The 24,909-nt window shown below is 40.8% G+C and overlaps 1 protein-coding gene across 1 annotated transcript in view; it reads left to right on the top strand.

Annotated features, from left to right (window-relative positions):
* The first annotated feature begins 13,421 nt into the window (after positions 1-13,421).
* fes (FES proto-oncogene, tyrosine kinase) overlaps positions 13,422-24,909 on the top strand; it is a 49,520-nt gene continuing 38,032 nt past the window's right edge. Inside the window, exon 1 of the mRNA XM_048520698.2 lies at positions 13,422-13,811. The gene's annotated coding sequence lies outside the window, so the exon portion shown is untranslated. The remainder of the gene's footprint in view (positions 13,812-24,909) is intronic.

Here is a 24,909-nt window from a genome sequence, read left to right as displayed (position 1 = left end):
GGACTGGAGAATTGCTAATGTTGTCCCCTTGTATAAGAAGGGTAGCAAGGATAATCCAGGAAATTATAGATGAGTGAGCCTGATGTCAGTGGTAGGGAAGCTGCAGGACAGGATACTGAAGGATAGGATCTATTTACGTTTGGAAGTAAATGGGCTTATTAGTGATAGGCAGCATGGTTTTGTGCAGGGAAGGTCATGTCTTTCCAACTTGATAGAATCCTTTGAGGAAGTGACAAAATTGACCGATGCAGGAAGGGCTGTAGATGTCATATACATGGACTTCCGTAAGGAGTTTGATAAGGTTCCCCATGGTAGGTTGATGCAGAAAGTGAAGTCGCATGGGGTCCAGGGTGTACTATCCAGATGGATAGAGAACTGGCTGGGCAACAGGAGACAGAGTTGTAGTGGAAGGGAGTTTCTCAAAATGGAGAACTGCGACCAGTGGTGTTCGACAGGGATCTGTGTTGGGACCACTGTTGTTTGTGATATATGTAAATGATCTGAAGGAAGGTGTAGGTGGTCTGATCAGCAAGTTTGCAGATGACACTAAGATTGGTGGAGTAGCAGATAGTGAAGGGGACTGTCGGAGATTACAGCAGAATATAGATAGACTGGAGAGTTGGACAGATAAATGGCAGATGGAGTTCAATCCGGGCAAATGCGAGGTGATGCATTTTGGAAGATCAAATTCAAGAGTGAATTATGTGGTAAATGGAAAAGCCCTGGGGAAAATTGATGCACAGAGAGATCTGGGTGTTCAGGCCCATTGTACCCTGAAGGTGGAAACAGGTGGATTGAGTGGTCAAGAAGGCATACGGCATGCTTTCATTCATCGGACAGGGTATTGAGTACAAGAGTTGGCAGGTCATGTTACAGTTGTATGAAGTTCTATGAAGAGAGGTTGAGTCGATTAGAATGTCTTTCTAATGTAAATAAGAGGTTGAGGGGGGACCTCATTGAGGTCTACAAAATCATGAGTATAGACAGGGTGGATAGCAAGAAGCTTTATCCCAGAGTGGAGGACTCAATTACTCAGGGTCATGATTTCAAGGTGGGTGCCTGGAACACGTTGCCAGCGGACGTGGTAGAAGCGGGCACAATAGCCTCATTTAATATGTATCTGGACAGATACATGACTGGGCAGGGAGCAGAGGGATACAGATTCTTGGAGAATAGGCAGTAGGTTTAGACTGAGGAACTGGATCGGCATAGACTTGGAGGGTGAAGGGCCTGTTCCTGTGCTGTAATTTTCTTTGTTCTTTATTTAATATTAATGAAAGGACATACAAATATTTCTCAATTGTCTATCTTTAGATAAATGAGAATCTGTAGAATGCACTACAGCCATTTGAGATATAGAATCACTACACTGGCTTACCTGTTGTAAAAGTGAAAAACTGCAGACGCTGGAAAGATGAACAAACAGAATGTGTTTGAGAAACTGGAGAATTTGTGGAGGAGGTTGGAGAAGGATCTCTTCGAATCCTTTAAATTCTAAATGGATTAGACAGATTAAATGCAGGAAGGATGTTCCCGATGACTGGGGAATCCAGAACCAAGCATCGCAATCTAAGGATATGGAGTAAACCATTTGTGTCTGAGATGAGGAGAAATTTCTTCACCAAAGAGTGAGAGCTTGTGGTATTCTCTGCCGCAGAATGTGGTTGAGATAAAAACTAAATGTTTTCAAGAAGGAGTTAGATATAGTTCTTGGGACTAATGAGATCAAAGTATGGGGAGAAAATGAATACATACAGGATACTGAATTTAATGATCAGCTGTGATCATGTTCAATGTCAGATCAGGCTCAAACGGCTGAGACGCCTGTTCCTATTCCCATTTTCTATGTTTTTAATTCATCAGATTCAGCAGCTGTGAGGAGACAAACAGAAGTAACATTTTGAGTCCAATATGAATCTTTAGAATGATGTCCCTTTCTGGTCCTGTACTGTTTTTTCTCGTATCTGTTAGGATCTATCTTTGGCCTGCTCCTGTTCTCATTTTCATGTTTCCCCATGTCAGCATCATTCCAGTAGACATCTAGTTTCACCTGTACGTTGACAAGACTAAGCTCTAGCTTACTCATACTTCTCTCAATCCTTTTGTCTCTAAATTGTTGGACTGATCATCTGGATGAGCAAAAATGTCTTCTAATTAAATATTGGGAAGACAGAGAGCATTGTTTGCAAGCCCTGCCAAGAACTCTATTTTCTAACTGTTGACACTTGCTAGAAACTGAGGTTGAACCAAACTATTCACACCTTTTCTAGATATATTTGAGATGATTTTATAACATCAACATTATGGCTAACAGTATTTGTTTCTATCTCTGTCCTTTATTTTTGAATTTCTTCAGGGCCCCATTCTACCATTTTGATAATGATTCTACAATACTGTTAGGTGCATTCATTGAATTCTGATCTCTTATCTCCTATTTTAACTCTTCTGCCATCAGGAGGGTAGTTATTGAGGCCACAAGCTCAAACTCCCTTGCTTTGCTCCTCCTTTAATGATTTCCTTCAAACTTACCTATTTGATCAAGTTTTGCATTACCTGCCATGACATGCTTCTAGCATTTCCTAATGTGGCTTGGTTTTGTTAAGTGTGTTTTTGAAGAACCTTGGGATACTTCACTACATTAAAAGTTCCATATAAAGGCAAAAACAATATTGTGTGGAGCTGGAGAAACACAGCATGCCAGGCAGCATCAGAGGGGCAGGAACGTTGACATTTTAGGTTGGGACCCTTCTTCAGAAATTTTTTAATAGGAATATTGTGAAGTAGAAAATATAGGCAAAAAAGAACAATCTATGGATCAAGGATCCAAACCAAAGGGAAATTAGGTGACTTTCTAATACTTAGTGTTTGGTTTTTTGACAATGATATCATGTTGGCTGCAGTGATTCTCAATTCAGTAGCTGATCAGTTAGACCTTGGTCTGGGAATGAAATAGAAGTTTTTCTCTTTGCAGAGTCTAAGTGTTATTTAATTTCCATTCTGTGCATTAGAGGGGAATCTGGCTTGTTTGCAGGCTTTTGAAGGTCTAAGAGCCCAACTCCTCTGTCTCCTCAGTTCTGTAGCAAATTGTTACTTAAAAACAGTCCAAGATGCTGCCACTGCAGTTTCTCTTCCACACCAAATCCAAAGGCACCTGATGCTAATTTGTATTGTAGAAGTATCAAATCTAATGTCGGTAAAATTACGTGTTCTTGTGAGTGAACGCCACACAGTTCCACTTTTGTTTTGAGTCATTAAAAAGAACAACTGGTTCTTTCCTCACAGCACTGCAGTCCAAACCTCCATTCATATTGCAAATAAATATGATGTCCTTAATCTGGGTGAGATTGCTGCTGGCAGCTAACTGGCTAAAAGCTGTTTTAACTGAAAGGTATCGACGTGCTGAATTAGACAGAAAAAGGCTTTGTGAGATCTGCTAGGGACGGCTCAGTGGTTCGCACTGCTACCTCACAGTGCCAGCAACCTGGGTTCAATTCCACCCTCAGGCAACTGTCTGTGTGGAGTGAGTTTTGAGAAGATTTGTCTGTGTGGAGTTTACACGCTCTTCCTATGTCTGCGTGGGTTTTCTCCGGGTGCTTTGGTTTCCTCCCACAGTCCAAAGATGTGCAGGTTAGGTAAATTGTCTGTGTTAAATTACCCATCGTGTTCAGGGATGTGTAGATTAAGTCAGTTACAGGGGAATGGATCTGGATGGGATGGTCTGAGGTTTTGTGTGGACTGGTTGGGCTGATGGGCCTGTTTCCACACTGTAGGGATTCTATGAAATGTCATTTTTAAATGTGCTCATCAAAGGGTAAACATTATGTGCATACAGTAATAAAACACAATTACATTCAGTAACCCCAATTCATTCAATATGCAGGATTTGTAGAATTTCTTGTTACTTTTCTTCACAACATTTCAACCTGTTCCAGCATCATTGTGTTCTTAATGATGTGTCTGGAATTACAATGATGTGAACTAATAAGCTCCATCAAAATAATCTCTCATTTTGAATTTTAAATTTTTCTACTAAAGCCAAGGGATTATAGTCAGTGTATATTAATGTTGCTTTGTGGCTATGACAGACTTAAATTACAAAATGTTTAAGAGCCAGTAATAATCCCAGAGTCTACTTTACTACTGTTGACGACTACTTCTGATATCGGTTTAATTTCTTTCAAAAAAAGTACCTCACCGTTTCTCTGTTCCCGATTCTTCACTTTACAGTTAGACTATGCCCAACCCAAATCACTAGCAACAATCGCCATTTTAAGAGTTGTATAAAAGCTCGGGGTAGTCAACACTATTTACTCAGTGGAACTGCCTTCAGCTTCTCAGAACGGTTTGGCATTCTTGACCATATTATCTTTTTGCCCTTTTATGTGACTAATCTGTTGGTTGACTTAATTTAAAGTTGCAAATACTGAATTTGTTTCCACCTGAGCTTGGGTCTGGTTGATAACACGTGAGTATAAATTAAAATCTCTTGTGTTTTTAAGCCTTACCCTCCAGGATTTTAGCATATCATCCACACTGGTACTCTCGAGGAGAAGCTGATGGCCAAAGTGGTATTAACACTAGCTTATTAAACCACAAACTCAGCTAATGTTCTGGGGACCCAGGTTTGAACCTCGTTACAGCAGATGGTGGAATTGGAATTCAATAACAAAAAAAGTCTGGAATTAAGAAATTACTGATGACTGACTGCCTGTTGGAAAAGCCCATCTGGCTCACTGATATCCTTTAGGTCAGAAGTCACATAACATCAGGCTAGAGTCTAACAGGTTTATTTGAAATTGCCTGACAATTGTGATTTCAAATAAAATTGTTGGACTATAACCTGGTGTTGTGTGACTTCTGACTTTGTCCAACTCAGTCCAAAACTGGCACCTCCACCTCATAATGTCTTTTAGGGAAGGAAATCTACTGTCTTTGCTGTCTCCGGCCTATGTGTGACTCCAATTCCCCAGCAATGTGGTTGACTCTCAATTGCTCTCCGAAATGGCCTAGCAAACCATTCAGTTGTACTAATCACTACAACGTATCAAAGAAACAAAACCAGACGGATCACATGGCATCGATCTAGGCACCAGAAAACAACAACAGCAAAAACAGCCCTGTCGACCCTGTAAAGTCCCCCTTACTACGAACACCTGTGGGTTAGTGCCAAAATTGGGAGAGCTATCTCACCCACTAGTAATGGCATTGTGGGTCAACCTACACCAGGTGGACTGCAGAGGTTCAGGAAGGCAGCTCACCACTGCTTCTCAAGGGACAACTAGGGACAGGCAGTAAATGCTGGCCAGCCAGAAACACACACATCCCACAAATAAATAAATAAAATAAAAGTTTCAGTAGTACAGTATCATTAGAAATATTGTGTTTTTGTTCAGGAAAGAAACGGGGGAACATTTCACATCATCTCGTGTCTCTAGAACCACCTTTGTTTCTGTTAGCTTATATCCAAAGTCATGGTCAGGGCAGCCTCAGAATAGATTAACAATCATTTATCTTAATGTTGTATTTGGAAATTTAATGCAAATTTACTGTATAAGTGACTGCATTTCAAAACAAAATTGGTTTGTAAAATGCTTTGAGACACCATGTGGTAACTTCCTACATAAATGCAAATTATTTTTTTCTCTCTAACCCAGAGCAACATAAATATTGGCGTTTAGTGAGTTCTTGATTTTTCTTCCCTTGAGGAATTTGTCTAGGAGGAAAACTTGACAATCTAAACTCACTCCCTTTAATTTTGATGGTAGATCATTGGAGACCTGATGACCTGATAAATTAAAGGAAAACACTAAGGTTTTGTTTATATTTCTAAGTAAAACTGACAGGTTAATTTTAAATAAATTAATTTCTTATTAGAATCTTTTGTAAACAATTCACAGGATAAATTTTGGTGTTCTGAACATTAATCTTCATGATGACCCAAATTCCATTCTTTGTCCAGTTAAATTTTTTTAAAAATATGATAGATCTTTGTAACTGTTGCAAATGCTCTTTTGTTATTTATCACATCAGGAACTTTCTAAAACTTGGAAAAACTTTCTACCTTTAACTTTCAAAATCCTGATGAAATTCTCCCTTTACTCTGACATTTCTGCTAGTAACTGAAGCAAATGATATTTCTTACCACTCCTGCATGCTTGGAAAATTATCTTCATACTGTTAAAGTATTACCTTGGGCCTAGCATTGGTCAGTACACATTGGTTTGAGAGGGTTTTGAGCTTTTACCTTCTAAACCTAATGATGTGCTACAGATGTCCAAGGTGACACAGAATAATGATAGCTCACTTGTCTTCTAAAATGAAATAAGTCATTTGTTTATTTATGTTGCTAAAATACCAAGAAAAAGGAGCAACACAAAGCTCCTTACCTTCATAGATTACCTTCACAGCACAAATAGAGACCCAACAACTCTGCCAAGGCCACAAGTGATAAACATGTGGCTCTCAAAACTCCTAACTTCCCAATTTGAGAACTGCTGTATTGAGTATTACTACAGTTCTCTTTGCTAAATCTTAGAATTCTCCATTTTAATCTGCCCAATAGTAGATTCTCTCTCAACTACTTCTGAGTCCCACGGTCTGTTGCACAGCATTGGAAAATGCTCTTCCCTCCAGTCATGTACCAGCAGTAAAGTTTATTTAACAATTAACTTCTTAACTGTAAATACTTTAGCAACTGTGCTTAGTTCTTGTTGATTCTGCTGAAAATTGAGATGGAGTCTTGGTGAATGTAGAAGCAACAAAATAGAATGAAATTAATCAGGATTCCATTCTCCTAAAGGCGTGCACCTTGCTGGACTGTGGTTTCCTCTCTAGTCTTAGTTCTAACGGTATTTTTGGGGTTCAAGTCACGGAGCAACAAACTCAATTTTTTGACTTCATCTTTTTGTCTAAATTTAAAACTGCATTAAGAATATCAATACTACCCCATATGCTCTTTTACAACCCAAAACCACTCATCAATTACCTCTACCCCTCCCTTTCTAACTGATCCCATTTTGTGTAAGAACAAGAGATGCAGCGTCTTCATTTTTACTTCTCCTCAGCGTGCACTGGTTTCCATGCACTTTCAATTTAATAATAATATTTGCTGCTTACAACATAGTTTGTTGTATGTTCAGTAGACTGAGTGTTCATTTTGTGAAACATCTCTATTTGGTTTCCAAGCATGATTGCGACAATGCAGTCACTAGACAATTTAATTTTTCACCATGCTTTCAAGCTGAACTCTCTGTTAGCATCTTACAATGTTCCAATGAAGCTCAAGGAACAGCACTTCACTTTCAGTTCACTGTTTTACAGCTTTCTATATTCAACATTGTGTTCGACTCTCATTTAATTTCCTTATGCTGCATGTTTCAGTATTACTCATATTTCTCTTTTACTTTTGGGTAGCAACTATTGTTCATTCTACATGGACAACTCCAGTAGGCATATCGTTTCTGTTTCTTATCTGATGAATAGTCATTTTGGCTTTGCACTAGCAACTCTAGTCATCTCATTTTTCTGTCTTCCACCCTATGGCAAATTGTCCCTTCTGTTCATTTTCCATCCTCACCATTCCAGTTTTAATATGTTTTAAAAATGGTATGTTTCTAATTTTTCCCACTTCAGTTGAAAAAGTCACCAATCTGCAGAATTCACTTTGTTTCTCCCACAACAAATGGTGCATGAGCTGCTGACTCCTTCCAATATTTTCTGGTTTTATCCCAAACTCTGTCTCCTGTGTCTCACTTTTACCCTATCCTGTGGGATTTGTCCTGTCTCGCTTCTCAGATTTAAACAAAGCTTCTCAACTACCAGTAAGACTGGGCTACATTTTTGACAGACAGCTGAGAAGGTTTCCTGTATTTGAAGATTGCCTTCGGTGCGAAAAGCCAGCTGGAGTGGACATCATATAGCTTCAAGGGTGTGGAGTAGGCACTGTGTGGGAGGAGGGAGCTTTGCCAACTTTCTGTTTTTATAGAGAATTGTTAGCTCATACCAGTTCTATTAGTGTTGGAACATTCAGGAGGAATGAGGAAATTGTGTCAATGAAGTACATTTCTAAGTCTGATCAGCTTATTAACTTCCACTGACATGTCAGCTTAGCTCTGTTGGTAACACCCTTGAAACTGAGTCAGAGGATTATGGCTTGTGTCACAATAAAAGACACCAATTTAGAAAATTGATCTGTTGTATGAATCTAGAAGAAAACACAGAATGTTTCACATGATGACTTTCTGCAGGACTCAGACAGGTCGTGCAGACTCAGCAAATTCATCTGTCCGGTTTAGAATTTAAGTGTTCTCAACACTACTGTTCTCATTGCATGATTGTCCAGCTGAAGAATTTTAACAACAACAATTAACTTGGAATCTCTCCCCTCTGTGTCCCCAAATCACCACCTTAAAAAACTTAGATAACGAAGTGTAGAGCTGGATGAACACAGCAGGCCGAGCAACATCAGGGGAGCAGGAAGACTGACGTTTTGGATTGAGACCCTTCTTCAGAAATTAAAGGGTCTACGCCCAAAACGTCAGCCTTCCTGCTCCTCTGATGCTGCTTGGCCTGCTGTGTTCATCCAGCTCTACATCTTGCTATCCCTTTATTGTCTGTTGGGATCAAGATTCATCCAACCATACCCACACACCTATCCCAGCTTTAAAAATTACCTTCTGCAATCTTTCCTCCTCGACTAGATTGCTTTTCTCTGACCACCTAAATTCTGATTTGATATGTCTTCAATCTTCCTCACAACATTCACATGCTCAACTATCAGCCTTGACCTTTCACCTGGGATTTTGAATATTAGAGTTTTAAAAAAGTGTGGGAAGAAGGGAATTAGAAGTTCATTGAATTCCCCCATGCACGATGTCAGTGGGAAGCTAGAAATTCTTATAAAGTCCTCTGTATAAGGATATCACAGAAACTTGAAACAATTTTATTTGACGTTACAAGCGGATTGTGTGAGAGGTTTTCTGGTGCAGAGGTTGTGTCCCTCTGTCTGGGCCAGAGGTCTTGGTTGAGTCCTATACTACAACTTGTTTGTTGAAGATACATTTGTAAAGTGGCCACGCAGGTTTATTTTTCATCCTGTGAATCCTTCCGACGTGCCTGATCGCAAATGGTAAAAGTAGGAGAGTTTCCTAGCTCAGTCGTCGTGCAGAAAGCAAGGACTAGTTACTGAAAAGCTTTGCCTGTCAGTGTAACCAATCTCTGGAAATGTGGATGTAGAAAAGCCAGATGGAAGTGGCCTGTGAACTTCTCATAGTGAATGTTAGATTCAATTCCAGCAACCTCTCATACTACTGTAGTTTCCATACAGAGAATTACATAGATTTTACGACAGGCCATTCGGTGTAACAAATTTCTAGGTTTGCCCAGTGTGAACCTTCTTCCACCACTCTGCTTCAAATCCTATCATCATATCTTGTCATTTCTTTGTCCCCTTTGACAAAATCTAGACTTTCCTTAAAAGCAACTCAGCTATTCATCTCAACTCCTTGTCACAATGAGTTCCACGTTCTTATCATTCATGACAAACATGTATCTCCTAAATTGTCTATGGGAAGTTTTGGTGACAATCTCATATGTATGACCACCTGGATTTGGTTTTCACGTTAATGGGACTGGGACTGGGACTGGGACTGGGACTGGGACTGGGACTGGTCATGGCTAACAACAGAAAGATGTCAAGACTGCCTCCTCCCACTCAGTACCTGCACTGCATCCATGAATGTGTATTTTGCCCACAAGTGGAAAGCTAGATGTAGTTTGTAGTTTTTCTTGGTTTAACTATAGATTGGTCTGAGAAGGGAGTAATATTTGAGCAGAATCCTTGACTAATTCTGAGTTTGAGCCTGGGACATGATTGATTAAGCTGAGTATTTGGTGACTTTTAACCCAACAGCCCATCTCAGTAGCCTCTAGTCTTTGTCCACTAGTTTTTGATCGCTGTCATTCCAACAATGGCACAGCTTGAAACCAGAAAGCACACCTGTCACAAATTCACTTTTTTAAACCTCTTCACCTCATTATCTGTCTTTCAAACTTCAAAGCCTCCTTCTCCATCCTCCTTTGGCTACATATTTGGATGGTTTGTGGTTGAACAGCCATTTGTATGAGTAACTGTTATTACTGTTTCAACTGACCCCCACTTAATTCAAACAAACAGCAGCTAAGGCCCAGTCTGCTTTGTCCATGAGATAATGGATGAACTAGATATTAAACCCTGTGTGTTTTCCTGACCTTGTTGTCTTCAACTAGCACAGAGTATTTGCTGACATCTCAGATTTATATCGTCACATTGTATTTTTTGCTTTATTCATTCACTGGATGAAGGCATCACTGGCTTGGCAGCATTTATTGTCCAGAGGGCAGTTGAGAGTCAACCACATTGCTGTGGGTCTGGAGTTACATGTAGGCCAAACCAGGCAAGCATGGCAGTTTCCTTCCCTAAAGGGCATTAGTGAACCAGATGGGTTTTTCCAACAATTGATAATGAGTTCTCGGTTATCATTAGATTCTTAATTCCAGATATTTATTGCATTCAAATTCTGTCATGGTGGGATTCAAACCCAGATCCCCAGAACATTATCTGGGTCTCTAGATTAACAGTTCAGTGATAATACCACTAGGCCATTGCCTCCCAGGCCCTCCCTGTCAAAGAGCTACCTTGGGTCACATTTCCATTTTGTAGTTGCTAGCAATGCACTTCTGTTCCTTTTTTTTTGTGTGTTTGTGGCATTACGTCCGCAATTGCAATTAGCATTACAAACAAACATATTCACAACCATACTTCTCTCTCATCCTTCCACCGCTTGCCTGGAGTGTAAAAGTGTATTGCTACATCAATGCATAGATGCAAAGCCTCCATTACTTTCCCAAACAGCAATCTCTACTCATAAACTAACTTACAGTATCAGCACTTCAAGAATTGGGCTTTGAAAATGTACTGACTCCTCCCTTCCCTTCCTCAATATCCCTGATTCTAATTCTGGGGAGAGGCTGGCCACCACTATCCATTACGAAGCCACCAACTCCTACAGTTACCTCAACTATACTTCCTCACACCCTGTTTCCTGTCAGGATTCCATTACTGCCGGTTTCTCCATCACCATTGCATCAGTTCTGATGACACCAGCTTCCACAGGAAGGCATCAGAAAGGCCCAAATTTTTCCTCAAATGAGGATCCCCTGTTACCACTGTTGACAGGGCCCTGAGCCATATCTGACACACATTTCCCATATGTCTGCCTTCATCCCTACTCTTACCTCCCACAACAATATGGTCCCCATGGTCCTCACTCTCCATCTCCTAGCATTTGAATCCAAAGGATTATAAGGCACCATTTTGCTAACTCTAGTGGGATGTCACCACCGGACACACATTCCCCTACCTCCCTGCATTCTGCAGAGACTATTCCCTCTGGGACACTAGTCTGCTCCAACACCACCTCATAGCACCTCCCTATGCAATCACAAACAGTGCAATGACTGCCTGATTACCTTCTCACTATCCAAGGCTGCAGACACACATTTCAGGTGAAACAGTGATTTATCTGCACTTCATTCAATCTAATCTTCTGTATTCTTTGCTCACAATCCAATCTCCTCTATGCAAACCCCCCACCCAACCATTGGGGGTTTGAAACACAGACTGGGTGACTGCTTTGCAGAATACCTACAATCTGTCCACAAAAAAATGACCCTGAACCTTCAGTTGGCTGTCAGATCAATACATCACCATATTCACATGCCAACATTTCTGTCTCAGGCCTACTCAGTGCTTCAGCAAGGCTCAATGCTAACTAGAGGAGCAGCATCTCATTTTCTGCTTGGGAATCTTACAGCCTTCAGCGCCCAACATCAATTTGAACAATTTTACAGCATGAATGGCTTATTCCATGTTTATTACCCACTCCTGCACCCGAAGTCCTGTCATGAAAAGGATTGCTTTTAGCACAGCCAACCTATCACCACCTTCTCTTCTTCCCTGGTTTACTATCAAAAGTTTGTTTGTCTGCTTTCCTATTTTCTCTCTCTGGACCCAGTCTCCACCTCTCTGCTCACTCTCCCCCCTCACCTTGTCATCAGCATAAATACCATTTTTACCAAGCAGCCAGGAATTTTCAAGAAGAGTCACTAGACATGAAATATTAACTCCATTTCTCTCTCCACAGATGCTGCCGGACCTGTTGAGTTTGGCAATTGCTGTTTTTGTTTGCCACAGGTCCGACACCAGCTGCCATAGTTCCTGGAGGCTTGCCTACTTATCCATTCTGCCTTTGCTTTGGAGTGGTACTCCTGGTTCTTAGAACTAATGCATGTCGCTCTAATGAGCAAAGGTGTCTGTAGTAACTAGGACTAGGGAACACAGTTTAAAAGTCAGAATATCTCACTTGAAAGATGAAGATTGTATTTTTTTTCCACTCTGAGTTGAAGTGTGGAATTTTCCTCTGTGCAGTGAAGGTGGGGTGCATTGAATATTTTTAAAGCAGTGGTGGATAGATAATTCACTGCCACTGATTTGGGGAGGTGATGGCCTAGTGATGTTACTATTGGGCTGTTAATCCAGAGACCCAGGTTCAAATGTTGCTACAGCAGATGGCAGAATATGAATTCAATGAAAATCTGGAATTAAGACCCTAATGATCTCTATGAATTGACTGTTTGGGAAAACCCCATATGGTTCACTAGTATCCTTTAGTTAAGGAAACTGCCATTCCTTTTCTGGCCTACATATGACTCCAGACCCACAGATCTGTGGTTGATTCTTAACTGCACTCTTGGCAATAAGTGCTGGTCTAGCCGGCGACGCCCTCATCTTATGAATGAATTAAAAATTAAAAAACCCAAGGGCGTCAAACGTTATTGGTTGGGTGGAATGTGGAGTTGTGACCACAATCAGATCAGTCATAATTTTACTCAATGGCAGAGCATGGGCCGAATGACGACCTCTTGCTCCAAACTGGTATGATTCTTCCTGGACTAAGGCTACATAACAAATGTGTTCTTGTCATGTCTAATCTCCACACACCATGGCTGCAAGTGCAGTCAATCAGTTTCAATAAACCTGTTGTGACCTGTTTTGACACATCTCTCAAGTAGGTGAAACATGAACTGGGCCTTCTGACCTGAAGGTAAGGACACCACTGAGCCACACTGCTCCTGTCTGTTATACACGATTAGTCAATGTTGATTTTGGAAAGCCAATGTTTAAAAAAATTGTGCCAAAAAAAAATTCAAAATAATCGATACTATTTGGTGGTAGATTCTCAACATAACTTCCCTTCCAAAGTCTGTCTAAAAACGTGCGTGAAACATTTTCAAAAATCGATGAACTGATGATGCTGGTGCCGCACGTACAGGGTTAAACCGACGTACCGAGGTTGGTTTGAAATTCACACTGTACAGTCGAGAGGAAGGAAACTGGGGCAGTGAGTCCGAGATGCAGCCGATGTACGACACAGAAAGGAGAAATAGGGACAGCAAAGAATAAACTGAAAAGGGACCCTTTCTCTCGAGTGGGTTGGGATGGATACCGAATAAAATATTTCAATGTTTGAGGGACTAACCAATATAACTGATAGGAGGAAGAATAATTCCCAGGAATTTTGGAGAAACTCGCAGGAGCTGCTGCCTCATCAGTTTCAGCCTTTGGACTTTAATATTGGTGTTTGAACAAAGTTTCGACTGTCAAATTGGATAATTTTCCCAGATAATATTTCCATTTCGCCAATTACTTGAGGAAGAGAGAAATTCAGTGTAACGAAGGAGTTTCCTATTCAACTCTCGGGAATCCATTTCCGGTAACTTCACACTTTCCACTTTTTTTTAAAAAAAGCTGCGAGCCACTCAACAATAAGTTATGGGAATAGGCAGGGCTAAATGACTCCATGTAGATTTGTGGCGTTTTATTTTCCCTGATGCAGCCCTAGGCTTTTGTTCAAAATTCTGAAATGTCGAGTGGTACAGTTTGTAACAACTTGGAGCCAAAATCCCTGCTCATGAAAATAAATATTAATTATCGGTGATAGATATAAAGGCTGTCATTGAACTTACTAGAAAGTCTCTGAAAACATACACCTGGTGCTGGAAATAATTAGAATTATTGAAGTGACAAGTGCTTGCATATAGGGATACTTACGTAAAAAGCTCTTTCATATCTTGTTTCAAGTGAATTTTGATAAAGTAATTTATGAGAAAGGACGTCCATTATAGGCAGACTGAGGCTCATAGACCAATACGAAGCCTTGTTGTAATGTTTCGACGTGTCATCTAAAATGCAATCCTTAGTGTGTATGAAATTTGCCCACTTGAATTGGAAGATTAAAAAATGGAAATGTTGTCAATATTATTCAAAATGTTGCTTATGTCTGGAGAGGGTATTTTCTGCACCGCTGTCAAAGCTGCTGCCTTTCAAATGTGATATTTCACTCTTACCTGTTCAGGTGGATGTGAAATATCTCACAACATTACTTAAAAGTACAGTGTTCTCTTAGTGTCTGATCCAACGTTTATCCATCAGTTAACATCACTATAGACAGGTCAATTGGTCATTCCTCATTATTGTAATTGGACGTTAATGGTGTAAAATGGCTGTTTTGCTAATGTATAGATGATTGCACTTCAGAAATATTCCAAAATGTCTTAAGCACATTTCTATGGCAATGTGAAAGATGTGAAAAGTATTGTGTATATTTACAGATAACAGTGTGGAGCTGGAGGAAAACCACAGGCCAGGCAGCATCAGAGGAGCAGGAAAGTTGAGGTTTCCAGTCAGGACCCTCTTTCAGAAGAAGGGTCCTGACCCGAAATGTCAACTTTCCTGCTCTGATGCTGCCTGGCCAGCTGTTTTCCTTCAGCTCTACACTGCGTTATCTCTGCCTCCTAACATCTGCAGTTCTTACTATCTCTGAGTAAATTGTATAAATTTTACATTCGTTGTAGTTTTGTTGAGCAGGAGGTGTTGGCATATTGGTAATATCATTGGGCTTGTCATCCAGAACCCAAGCTGACGTTCAGAGGAAAGGGGTTTGGATCCCACCATGGTAGATGGTGTAATCTAAATCAAATAGGAAAAATCTGGAATTAAAGTTAGCCTAGTGGCAACCATATAACCACTGCTGAGTGTCACAAAAACCCATCTGGTTCATTAATGCTCATTAGGGGGAAGGAAATCTATTGTCCTTACCCAGTTTGGCTTGCATGTGACACCAGATCTACAGCAAAGTGGTTGACTCTTAAGCGCATGAAGGGCAACAGATGGTGGTATAACCAATGAAAACCACAATGGCTCAATGAATATTCAAACCGGAAGTACAGCTTAGACTGGCCAATGGAAAGGCTGTGAGCCGATAGTGGAGACTGACTTTTCCACACTGCTGCAAGCCAGCAGTGCAGGATGAAAATGAGAAGTAAAGGAGTACACAAAAGTGGAAAGTAGGCTAACTCCTTTCACCCACATCCTATTGAACACACCTGTTGTTGAGTCAGAATTGACTGTCACAGCACAAACCAACATCCCCACAAAATTGAGGAAGGCTACTCTAAAAATGGCAACCTATGATGGGGAGTGGTGTACTTAAAATAGGAGGCAACACCCCCTCTATGATAACTGTCTTTTTTTTAATTTGTTCATGGGATGAGGGTGTCGCTGGCCAGGCAGCATTAATTGCCCAGAGGACAGTTCAGAGTCAACCACATTGCTATGGGTCTGGAGTCACAAGTAGGCCACACCAGGTAAGGATGGTAGTTCCCTTTCCTAAAGGACTTCAGTGAACCAGGTGGGTTTTTCTTACAATTGGCAATGGATTCATGGTCACCATTAGATTCTTAATTCCAGATATTTATTGAATTAAAATTCCACCATCTGCTGTGATGGAATTCAAACCCAGATCGCCAGAACAGTATCTTGGTCTATGGATTAATAGTCCAGTGATAATACCACTAGGCCATCACCTTCCCCCAAATCCCATCCTCAACACTGGTGTCCTGCAAGGCTGCATACTCAGCCCCCTACTACACTCCTTATACACACAACTGTGTGGCCAAATTCTGCACCAACTCCAGGTATAAGTTTGCTGATGACACTACTGTTGTAGGTCAGAACTCAAACAACAACAAGATGGAGTACAGAAAGGAGATAGAGTGCTTTATGGCAATGGTGGAAAGACAACAGTCTCCATCAACGTTAGCAAAACGAAGGAACTGATCATTGACTTCAGTCAGTGGAATGGAGGGCATGCCCCTGTCTGTATCAATGGTGCTGAGGTCAAGATGGTTGAGAGCAGCAAGTTCCTGGGAGTAACAATCTGTCCTAGTCTACCCATGCTACGGTCAAGAATGCTGTACTTCCTCAAGATGCTAAGGAAATTCACCATATCCATAAAGACTCTTACAAATATTTATAGATGCACCATAGAAAGCATCCAATCTGAATGCATCACCGTGTGGTATGACAACTGTTCTTCCTAAGACCGAAAGAAAGTACAGAGAATTGTGAATACAGCCCAGTCCGTCACGCAGATCAGCCTCCCATCCATTGCCTTTGTCTGTACTTCCCACTGCATTGGGAAAGTAACTAATCAAAGACCCCTCTCAGCCTGGTTATACTCTCTTCCACCCCCTTCTATCAGGCAGAAGATATAAAAGTTTGTCTACACTAACAGATTCAGGAACAGCTTCTTCTTCACTGTTATCAGACTTTTGAATGGTCCTCTTTAATGTTAATGTTGATCTCTCTCTATACTTTCTTGGCAGCCATAACATTGTATCCTGCACTCCATTCTGAAACCCTGATGCACTCGTATAATATGACTAGTCTGTAAAGCACGTGAGACAACACTTTTCACTGTCCCTCGGTACACATGACAATGTTAAATCAAATCAAATCAAATCAATATGGAACTTTAAAAGCAATGCAACAAAGTAGTTCATTCAACTAATCACCCAACAACTTTGACTGGCTGGTGACAATCATCCCTGCGCAGCTGGCAGATCTCAGATCTGCAGGGCTAGAACTTGCCTTTTGACAATATTGATGAATCCACCAAATGTGAGCTATTGTCCTTCAGTTGCTGCCAGATTCCTATCATTCCTCCATTACATTTTATCTGTTTACTCCCTTGACATGACTTAATCTGTACTGTTGGACATTTTTCGACTTTTCACCATTTCCTCCAGTTCCTCTTAAGCTCCATATGCTTCATCTGATACACTCCCCTGTTCCTTACATCCTTGATTTGATTAAATGAAGCTTTGTTGCTGCATCTCTGACTGTATCCCCGTTATCACAACATTGCCTTAATTCTTCACCTCCCTCATTATTGGACATGGAACTTTATGCATTCAAGTTAGAACATAGAACATAGAACAGTACAGCACAGAACAGGCCCTTCAGCCCACAATGTTGTGCCGACCATTGATCCTCATGTATGCACCCTCAAATTTCTGTGACCATATACATGTCCAGCAGTCTCTTAAATGACCCCAATGACCTTGCTTCCACAACTGCTGCTGGCAACGCATTCCATGCTCTCACAACTCTCTGCGTAAAGAACCTGCCTCTGACATCCCCTCGATACTTTCCACCAACCAGCTTAAAACTATGACCCCTCGTGCTAGCCATTTCTGCCCTGGGAAATAGTCTCTGGCTATCAACTCTATCTATGCCTCTCATTATCTTGTATACCTCAATTAGGTCCCCTCTCCTCCTCCTTTTCTCCAATGAAAAGAGACCGAGCTCAGTCAACCTCTCTTCATAAGATAAGCCCTCCAGTCCAGGCAGCATCCTGGTAAACCTCCTCTGAACCCTCTCCAAAGCATCCACATCTTCAGTTGTGTAAGAACATAAAAAATAGGAAGAGGAAGTTTTTACTTCAACACCTACCTTGCTCTATTCCCATACCCTTCAATTTCCTTCATACTCAAAAAATATATTGACCTCTCTTAAATGACTAGGCCTCCATATCCCTCTGGGATGGAAAGTTCCATAGAGTCACAAATCTTGGAGTGAAGTAAGTCCTGAATATCATAGCCCTTTGATGCTGTGCCTCTGGTTTTAAACTCTCCAGACAGAGAAAATTGTCTCTCAGCAGTCAGTCTGTCAACCCCCTTAAAACCTTACATGTCCCATTCAAATCCAGACATAACTTAGACTGACACTTCACTGCAGTAACGAGGAAGAGACTTTTCTGCGGATTAGCAGTGAAGTTCACGTCCTTGGTCTCGTGCCCCTCTCTGCTCAGATTACCCAGTATGAGATTAAACATCTGAGGACAGTATTTGATAAGCAAGAAACAAAAATAAGAATTGCTGGAAAAGCTCATTGTTCTCTCCACAGATGCTGCCAGACCTGTTGAGCTTTTCCAGCAATTTCTGCTTTAGACCTGATTTACAGTATCCGCAGTTCTTTCGGTTTATATTTGATAAGCAAGAACTGATACTCAGGCCTGCCTTCAACCATCATTACCAGGAAATAATAGATTGACCAATAGTCAAAAAACAGGAATATTGCACAAATAATATGGCTGACAATGTAACAGTAATTTACCTCGCAGCTTCACCCCTCTGTTACCCTGTTCAGCAATGACATCCAGCTTAAAAGTATCCTGTCCCCCTCTGGAACTTTTTTGAATTCTGTTCATTTTTTATTTGCTGAATACTTTTGCAGCCTGAAGATCTGTGCAGGTTGCAATTTCTTAAGGTTAACAAAGAAGGAAGTGAAATGTGCTGATTTTACTGAAAACTTTTTGTTGCCACTTAGGAATGAGCTTTCTCATTTTAGATTTTAAAACCTTTCACTTTATTCAGCAGATATTGTATCAGAAACAGGGAGGTTCAAACTCCATTCTTATGACCATCTCCACTCAGGTTCCAGTTTACATATATGCTACTCCACTCAGTCATTTTCCATGTGCTAATTTCCAGGAGGTTTCTGGCTTAATCCGCTGGGAAAATTTGAAATATTACATGAAAAATTGTGTTGTGTTTTTGTTTGTTCGTGCACCTTTATCCTTCACAATTGACAGAATTTTAATCAAAGAATAAATGACATTTGAGTTTTCAACTGACAAATTAAATGTCATCACTTCCTCACTCTGCTTGAACTTCCCCTACAATTCCCAGAAGCTTGCTACCTTCTCCAAACACCATCACAAGCACTGTACATACTGCATCTTTCACAGTTTACTATCAGCAGTACTCAATTGATAAAATTTGCACCACTTTGTCAGCCCCACCAAGTTATAAGATTCTAAGTTCAAGTCTCAATCCAGAACAAATGGAAGTGGTGTATTGTCACTAGAGATGCTGTTTTTTGATGAGATATTAAGCCAATGTTCCATCTTCTCTGGATGCGAAAGATCTTGTGCTACTTTGAAGAAAAACAGTGGAGTTCTCCCTGGTATTCTAGCTAACATTTATTACCTAATTAATGTCACAGAAAATAGATAATTCAGTCACCATCACATTGCAATTTATGGGAGCTTGCTGTGCTGGAGTTGTCTCATGAAAGAAGGTTTATCAGGTTTGGCCTATACTCATTGAGTTTAGAAGAATGCGAGGTAATCTTTTTAAAACCTAAGATTTTGACAAAGCTTGATTGGATTAAATGCTGTAACCATGTATTTTTGAGTGGAAGAATGTAGAAACAGTTTAAATTAAAAAGCCTCTGATTTAAGATTGAGATAAGAAACAATTCTTCCCTCAGAGTGGTTAGTCTTTGGGAATCTCTTCTAAAATGAGCAATGGATACTGGGTCTTTGAATATATTTAAGGCTAAGTCAGATCTCCAGGGTAGTCAAGGGTTACTGGAGAACTACTAGGAAAGTGGAGTTTAGGCCACAGAGTAACCGTGATCTTGTGAATAGAACAGCAGGATTGAAGGGCTGAATGGCCTACTCCTGCTTTCATTTCTTATGGTCTTATGTGCTTATGTTTTCTGGAGCAGTGACTACATTTCAGAAGTTCCATTTCACATCAGTAACAAATCAGTGTGAAAGGAGCTATGCAATGTAGTCCTTTTCTGTGCATCCTGAACCATGGCCTCAGTGTCAGCAATCACCCCCTCCCCATCAGCCCCTGCAATCCTCTGACCAGTACTACCGCCACTAGGGCACGCAATGCAAGGATGGAATTGAGGAGGACACATTGCTGAATACCTCAGTCCCAGTCTGTAATTTATTTTAAATATTTCTGCTTTGTAAAGCTCGATATTGAATGGCTTGTTGCAACTCCTCTATACCCTATCTAAATCCTGCATCAGACTGTTTGAAGTGTGACAAACAGCACTCTTGTTCTGGCCACTGGTTGAAGACACAGGAAGTTAAGTAAAAGTATCTGTATAATACCGCACGATCTAATAGTGGAGCTATTGTCTTTCAACAATTAAGAAAACGAGAGGGTGAAGGTAAGGGTTACCTACACTTAGTCTTGGAGTTTTTTTTTGATATTTATTTTGCTATAGCTGCATTGAAGAGCACAGTAACTGTTAAAGGAAATAAATATTTGCATTTATATGGTGGCTTTGACATCTATGATGTTCCAAACCCCTTTACAACCAATGGAGTAATTTAGAAGTGTAGTCACTGTTGCAACGCAGAAACCTAGCCGCTGGTTTACACACAACAAGCTCCCTCAAACAGCGTTGTGAAAATGAGAAGTGAAATTTGAGTTTGTGATGCAAATCAAGAGATAAATCTTAAGTGGGACAGCGGGGAGAAAAACCCTTGGTTTTTGAAAAAGTGTCATAGGATCTCTTACATCAACCTGAGGGAGCAAATATCTGAAATACAGTATTTAAGACAGTGCTGACCCTCCTCTCCGACAGTGTGGTGCTCCTTTAGCTGACCCTGTGATAATGTAGTCCTCAGTAAATGCAGCAGTTAATTTGTGGAAAACAAGCTCCCATGAACAAAAATGTGATAATGACCAGGTTTCTTTGTGCTGTCCCAGTCCTCAGTTACAATAAAAGGGTCTAGATCAGAGATTCTGTTTTATGCCAAGTAGAGTTTAAGGGAACACAGTGTGGAGCTAGAGGAACACAGCAAGTCAGGCTGCATCAGAGGAGCAGGAAAGCTGACGTTCCAGGTCAGGACCCTTCTTCAGTTCTTACTATCTCTGAGAGAGTTTAAGGGTTTCTTGTGTCTCACCTCCACCCCCAAGTCTCCTTAAAGGAAACAGGAGAAGTTTTAACAATATTTTTACTCACTTGCACTTCCTGAAGAAGTTGAATTTGCACTGCATCATATTAAAAACACCCAAGGTTTACATTTATGCAACACCTTGTCACCCACCATAGGTGCTCGTGCCTTTGCATTTAGAGACTTACATGATCATGTGTGTATTTCTGTGTTTGTAACTTGTTATTTTTGTGTGCAAGCATGCTTTGTCTTTTGCCATTATCTTTGTTTTGACTTCTTGAACTGCAGCGTGTAGTTTTTCAGTTCTGTGACAAGTTCTGTAAGATCAGCTTGTTTCTCCTCTCTACAGCTGCGGACCGATCTGCTGAGTGTTTCTGACTTTGCTGTTCATTTTATTTTCTGTTTGCTAGCACTTGAACCCTTTGCACTGGGGAATAAACTACTTGCAACCAATTCACATCACTCAATCTGTTCTAGCAACATGATCACTTGACTATACTCGATTGGAATTCTCTCTGACTTTTCTTCCCACAGTATGAACAGTTGCTCTATTGCGTATCCAATCAGCAATGTTTTTCTGCGCCTGGGAGTATTAAGCCTCACATTCCTGACTACAGGGCTGCTTACAGGAGCCTGCACCTCCAGCAAATACTCGCCAAACGAGGAACACCACAATTAATGATGGGAGGCAGCTGTTGAAACAGGAAGGGGCTTGGGATTGTTGTGGTGAGTGTGAGGAGGAGCAATTTGACCAGGTGCAGACAGCTGGCTGCTTTCTGTCTGAGCTTTGAATTGTGCTGCTAGCCAACACTTGGGAAGCTTGGGTTGCCAAAACTCCAGGATTGCCCCAGAAATCTTCAGGAATTGACAATTAATCTCCAGGATTAACCTGCAGAAAGCAAAGCCCAGAAGAAAAATAAATCAGGGAATTAAGTCCATATAACCATACCATAGAACCTGTACAGTGTGAAAACAGGCCGTTTGGCCCACAGGTCCACACTGACCAAGCCTCTGAAGAGCATCCCACCCAGACCCATTCCCTTATGCTCTCCCTTTAATCCTGCATTTCCCATGTCTAACCCACCTAAACTAAACATCCCTGGGCACTATGGGCAATTTAGCATGGCCAATCCACCTACCCTGCACATCTTTGGACTGTGGGAGGAAACTGGAGAACCGGCAGAAACCTACTCAGACACAGAGAGAATGTGTAAACTCCACAGAGACAGTCACCCGAGGGTGGAATTGAACCCAGGACCCTGGCACTATGAGTCAGCATTGTTAACCAAGTCAAAATGGCTTTCTCTGAACACCTTAGTTCAAACAGTATTGGAGAGACATGGCAGACCACAAGCAGTCTAAGCCACAATCAGGATGAATTCAGTTAGAGTTGCTTCTCAATTTGGCTGGCTATTCATAGTTGATGCACTGGACCACTAGTAGGATATGGGGATAGGGGGGCTGGAATAGCACACAATGAAGGAACATAACCAAGCAGAGTTGACAACCCTGCCAAATGGCCAATGTGAAATTGTTGCTCAACTTTTGGAAGCTGATCTAATGGTCCCAATTTCATCTTTGGGTCTGAATTAGTCTGAGTAGGACCGGGAAGCCAAGGACCCCACCTGCATATTGGAGAACTATAAGCATTTGAGGCCAGGCCCCAATATAAATTGAAGGTTTGAGGCTCCTCATCAACAGATCTCAGAAATGTTCCGATTGTTGACTTTTTAAGGCATATACTTGAAAGAATAAATGGCCTTCAATCTATTGAGTACATGCTTTCCCATGTAGTATGCTGAACTACCAGGAGTCACTATCATGAGTTTCGGAGGGGGATCCCTGTACTTATTTCTCCAGATTGGTGATCCTGGTGTTGGCTCCGTTATCCTACTCTCTGCCCCACCCTCCCTAATATTCCCCCAGCCGTAGGTATGCCTGAGAGCTGGAACAAATCAAAAAGTAGGCTGACTTGAATTTCCAAACTGCTTTCCACTGCCTCTGGGTTTCCCAATATGAAGTCAATGAAATGCTTATGGAAGTCTAAGCGTTCTTGTAAGTTCAACTTGTAAGTGTTCAAATTCTGCTAACTATCAAAAACAGATACGAGAAAAATCAGTGATTTTTGTCTTAATCATGTTTGTTGAGAGGTAAATATTAGCCAGTATTCTGGGAAGAACTCACCTGCTTTGAATAATAATACAAGAATTTATACATCCACCTAAGAGGGCAGAAAAGGCCTACGATAGTTTGACATTTCATCCGAAGGACAGCACCTCTGGCGGTATTGTATTGACTACACTTGATGGTCAATTAGTATTGGTACTGGGAATGCTGGCTTAGATAATGGAAGTCAAAAGTAAGTGATGGGAGGTGAATGCACTTGAAAAGCTGATATTACTACTGACTGAAATGATATCTAATGAACAGTAGAGTCATAAGCCCCAGGCAACACCACATCCTATAAGTTCCAGCCTAGAGGTGAACTTTGAAGAAGACTGGACAGTGCATTTACCAACTGGGTCTTTGGAAATATTTTCACATTTTTCTTAATTTGATACAAGATAACACAGTTAAACTAGTGCAGCAACAAAGCTGTGGTGTTATCCTACATCCTCTGCCCAGTAGCTCTTTTGTGTTTGAGGGTTTGTCACTCACACTGAGTCACAAACAGTGATATGGAGACACAGTTTGGACTGAAAGAAAAAGCATCTCTGATGCTTCAGGAGTTTCCTTACATGATAAAATAGAATCAAATGCTTGCCCATGCCAGATGCCAGCTGCTGTCAGAGTGAACACTGTTTGGTTCCAGTTTTATCTGATCCTATGCTGTATGCAAAGTTGAGATCACTGGATAATGATGGTCCCAGAGATTAAGATTGAGAAATAGTGAGGTAAGCAATTTAACACAATTATTTCATTGATGTTCTGTCATTGAATGTCATTATTGTTTGGTCTTTAACTCTAATAATACAGTACAACAGAGTAATTATAAAGGTTAATTACAGCCTGTTCCATGTCAACTTTGCCTGTGTTTACACTGATATTCAGTGCAGCACCAAGCTGGAGACACTGTTGGTGTTTTGGAAATGTGGTTCCTTTCATCTCTTGCAGACAGCTGTGATTCAGTGAGTCGCATTTGCACCCTCTGCTGAGATATAGGTTTGCAGGTTCAAGTCCCGCTTAAGAGACTTGATGGCCAATACCTGGGTGTCAAGCTAAATCCTCGCTCTCTACTGCAGTACGGAGGAAGTGCTATCTTAGTGGAAGTGTCACCTTTCAAATGAAATATTGGACAGGGTTCCAATTTGTCATCTGAGGTAAATGTAATCAATCTCACGATTTAAAGAAAAGGTGAGGAATTCTCCTCGGTGTTATGTCTCATAGAACATCACAAGAACAGATAATCAGTTCATTATCACATGGCTTTTTGAGAGTTCATTGTACAGTAATTGGCTACCACACTTCCATAGTACAGCAATAACTACAGCTTGAAAGGTAACTCATTTGCTGAAACAATTATTTTCCAACTGTACGATTATACAATGTGCTACATTAAATCAAGCCCTTGAGATTTTATGGTGTAGATTAATTAATGATCATGGAAATTACATTCTGGCCATTTCCTGTTGAGGTTACTTAAATTCATCTTTGTTAGTTCTGCAAATGTAACAGGTGTGTATCCAGCATTCAGCCACCAAATAGCCAGTTACTAAGGTTGTAGACTTGCTCACTGAGCCAATGGGTTTGGTTGCCAATGTTT

This window comes from Stegostoma tigrinum, chromosome 36 (genome assembly GCF_030684315.1).
Source record: "Stegostoma tigrinum isolate sSteTig4 chromosome 36, sSteTig4.hap1, whole genome shotgun sequence".
Taxonomy (NCBI): Eukaryota; Metazoa; Chordata; class Chondrichthyes; order Orectolobiformes; family Stegostomatidae; genus Stegostoma; species Stegostoma tigrinum.
This window is presented reverse-complemented; position numbering and strand designations above follow the sequence as displayed.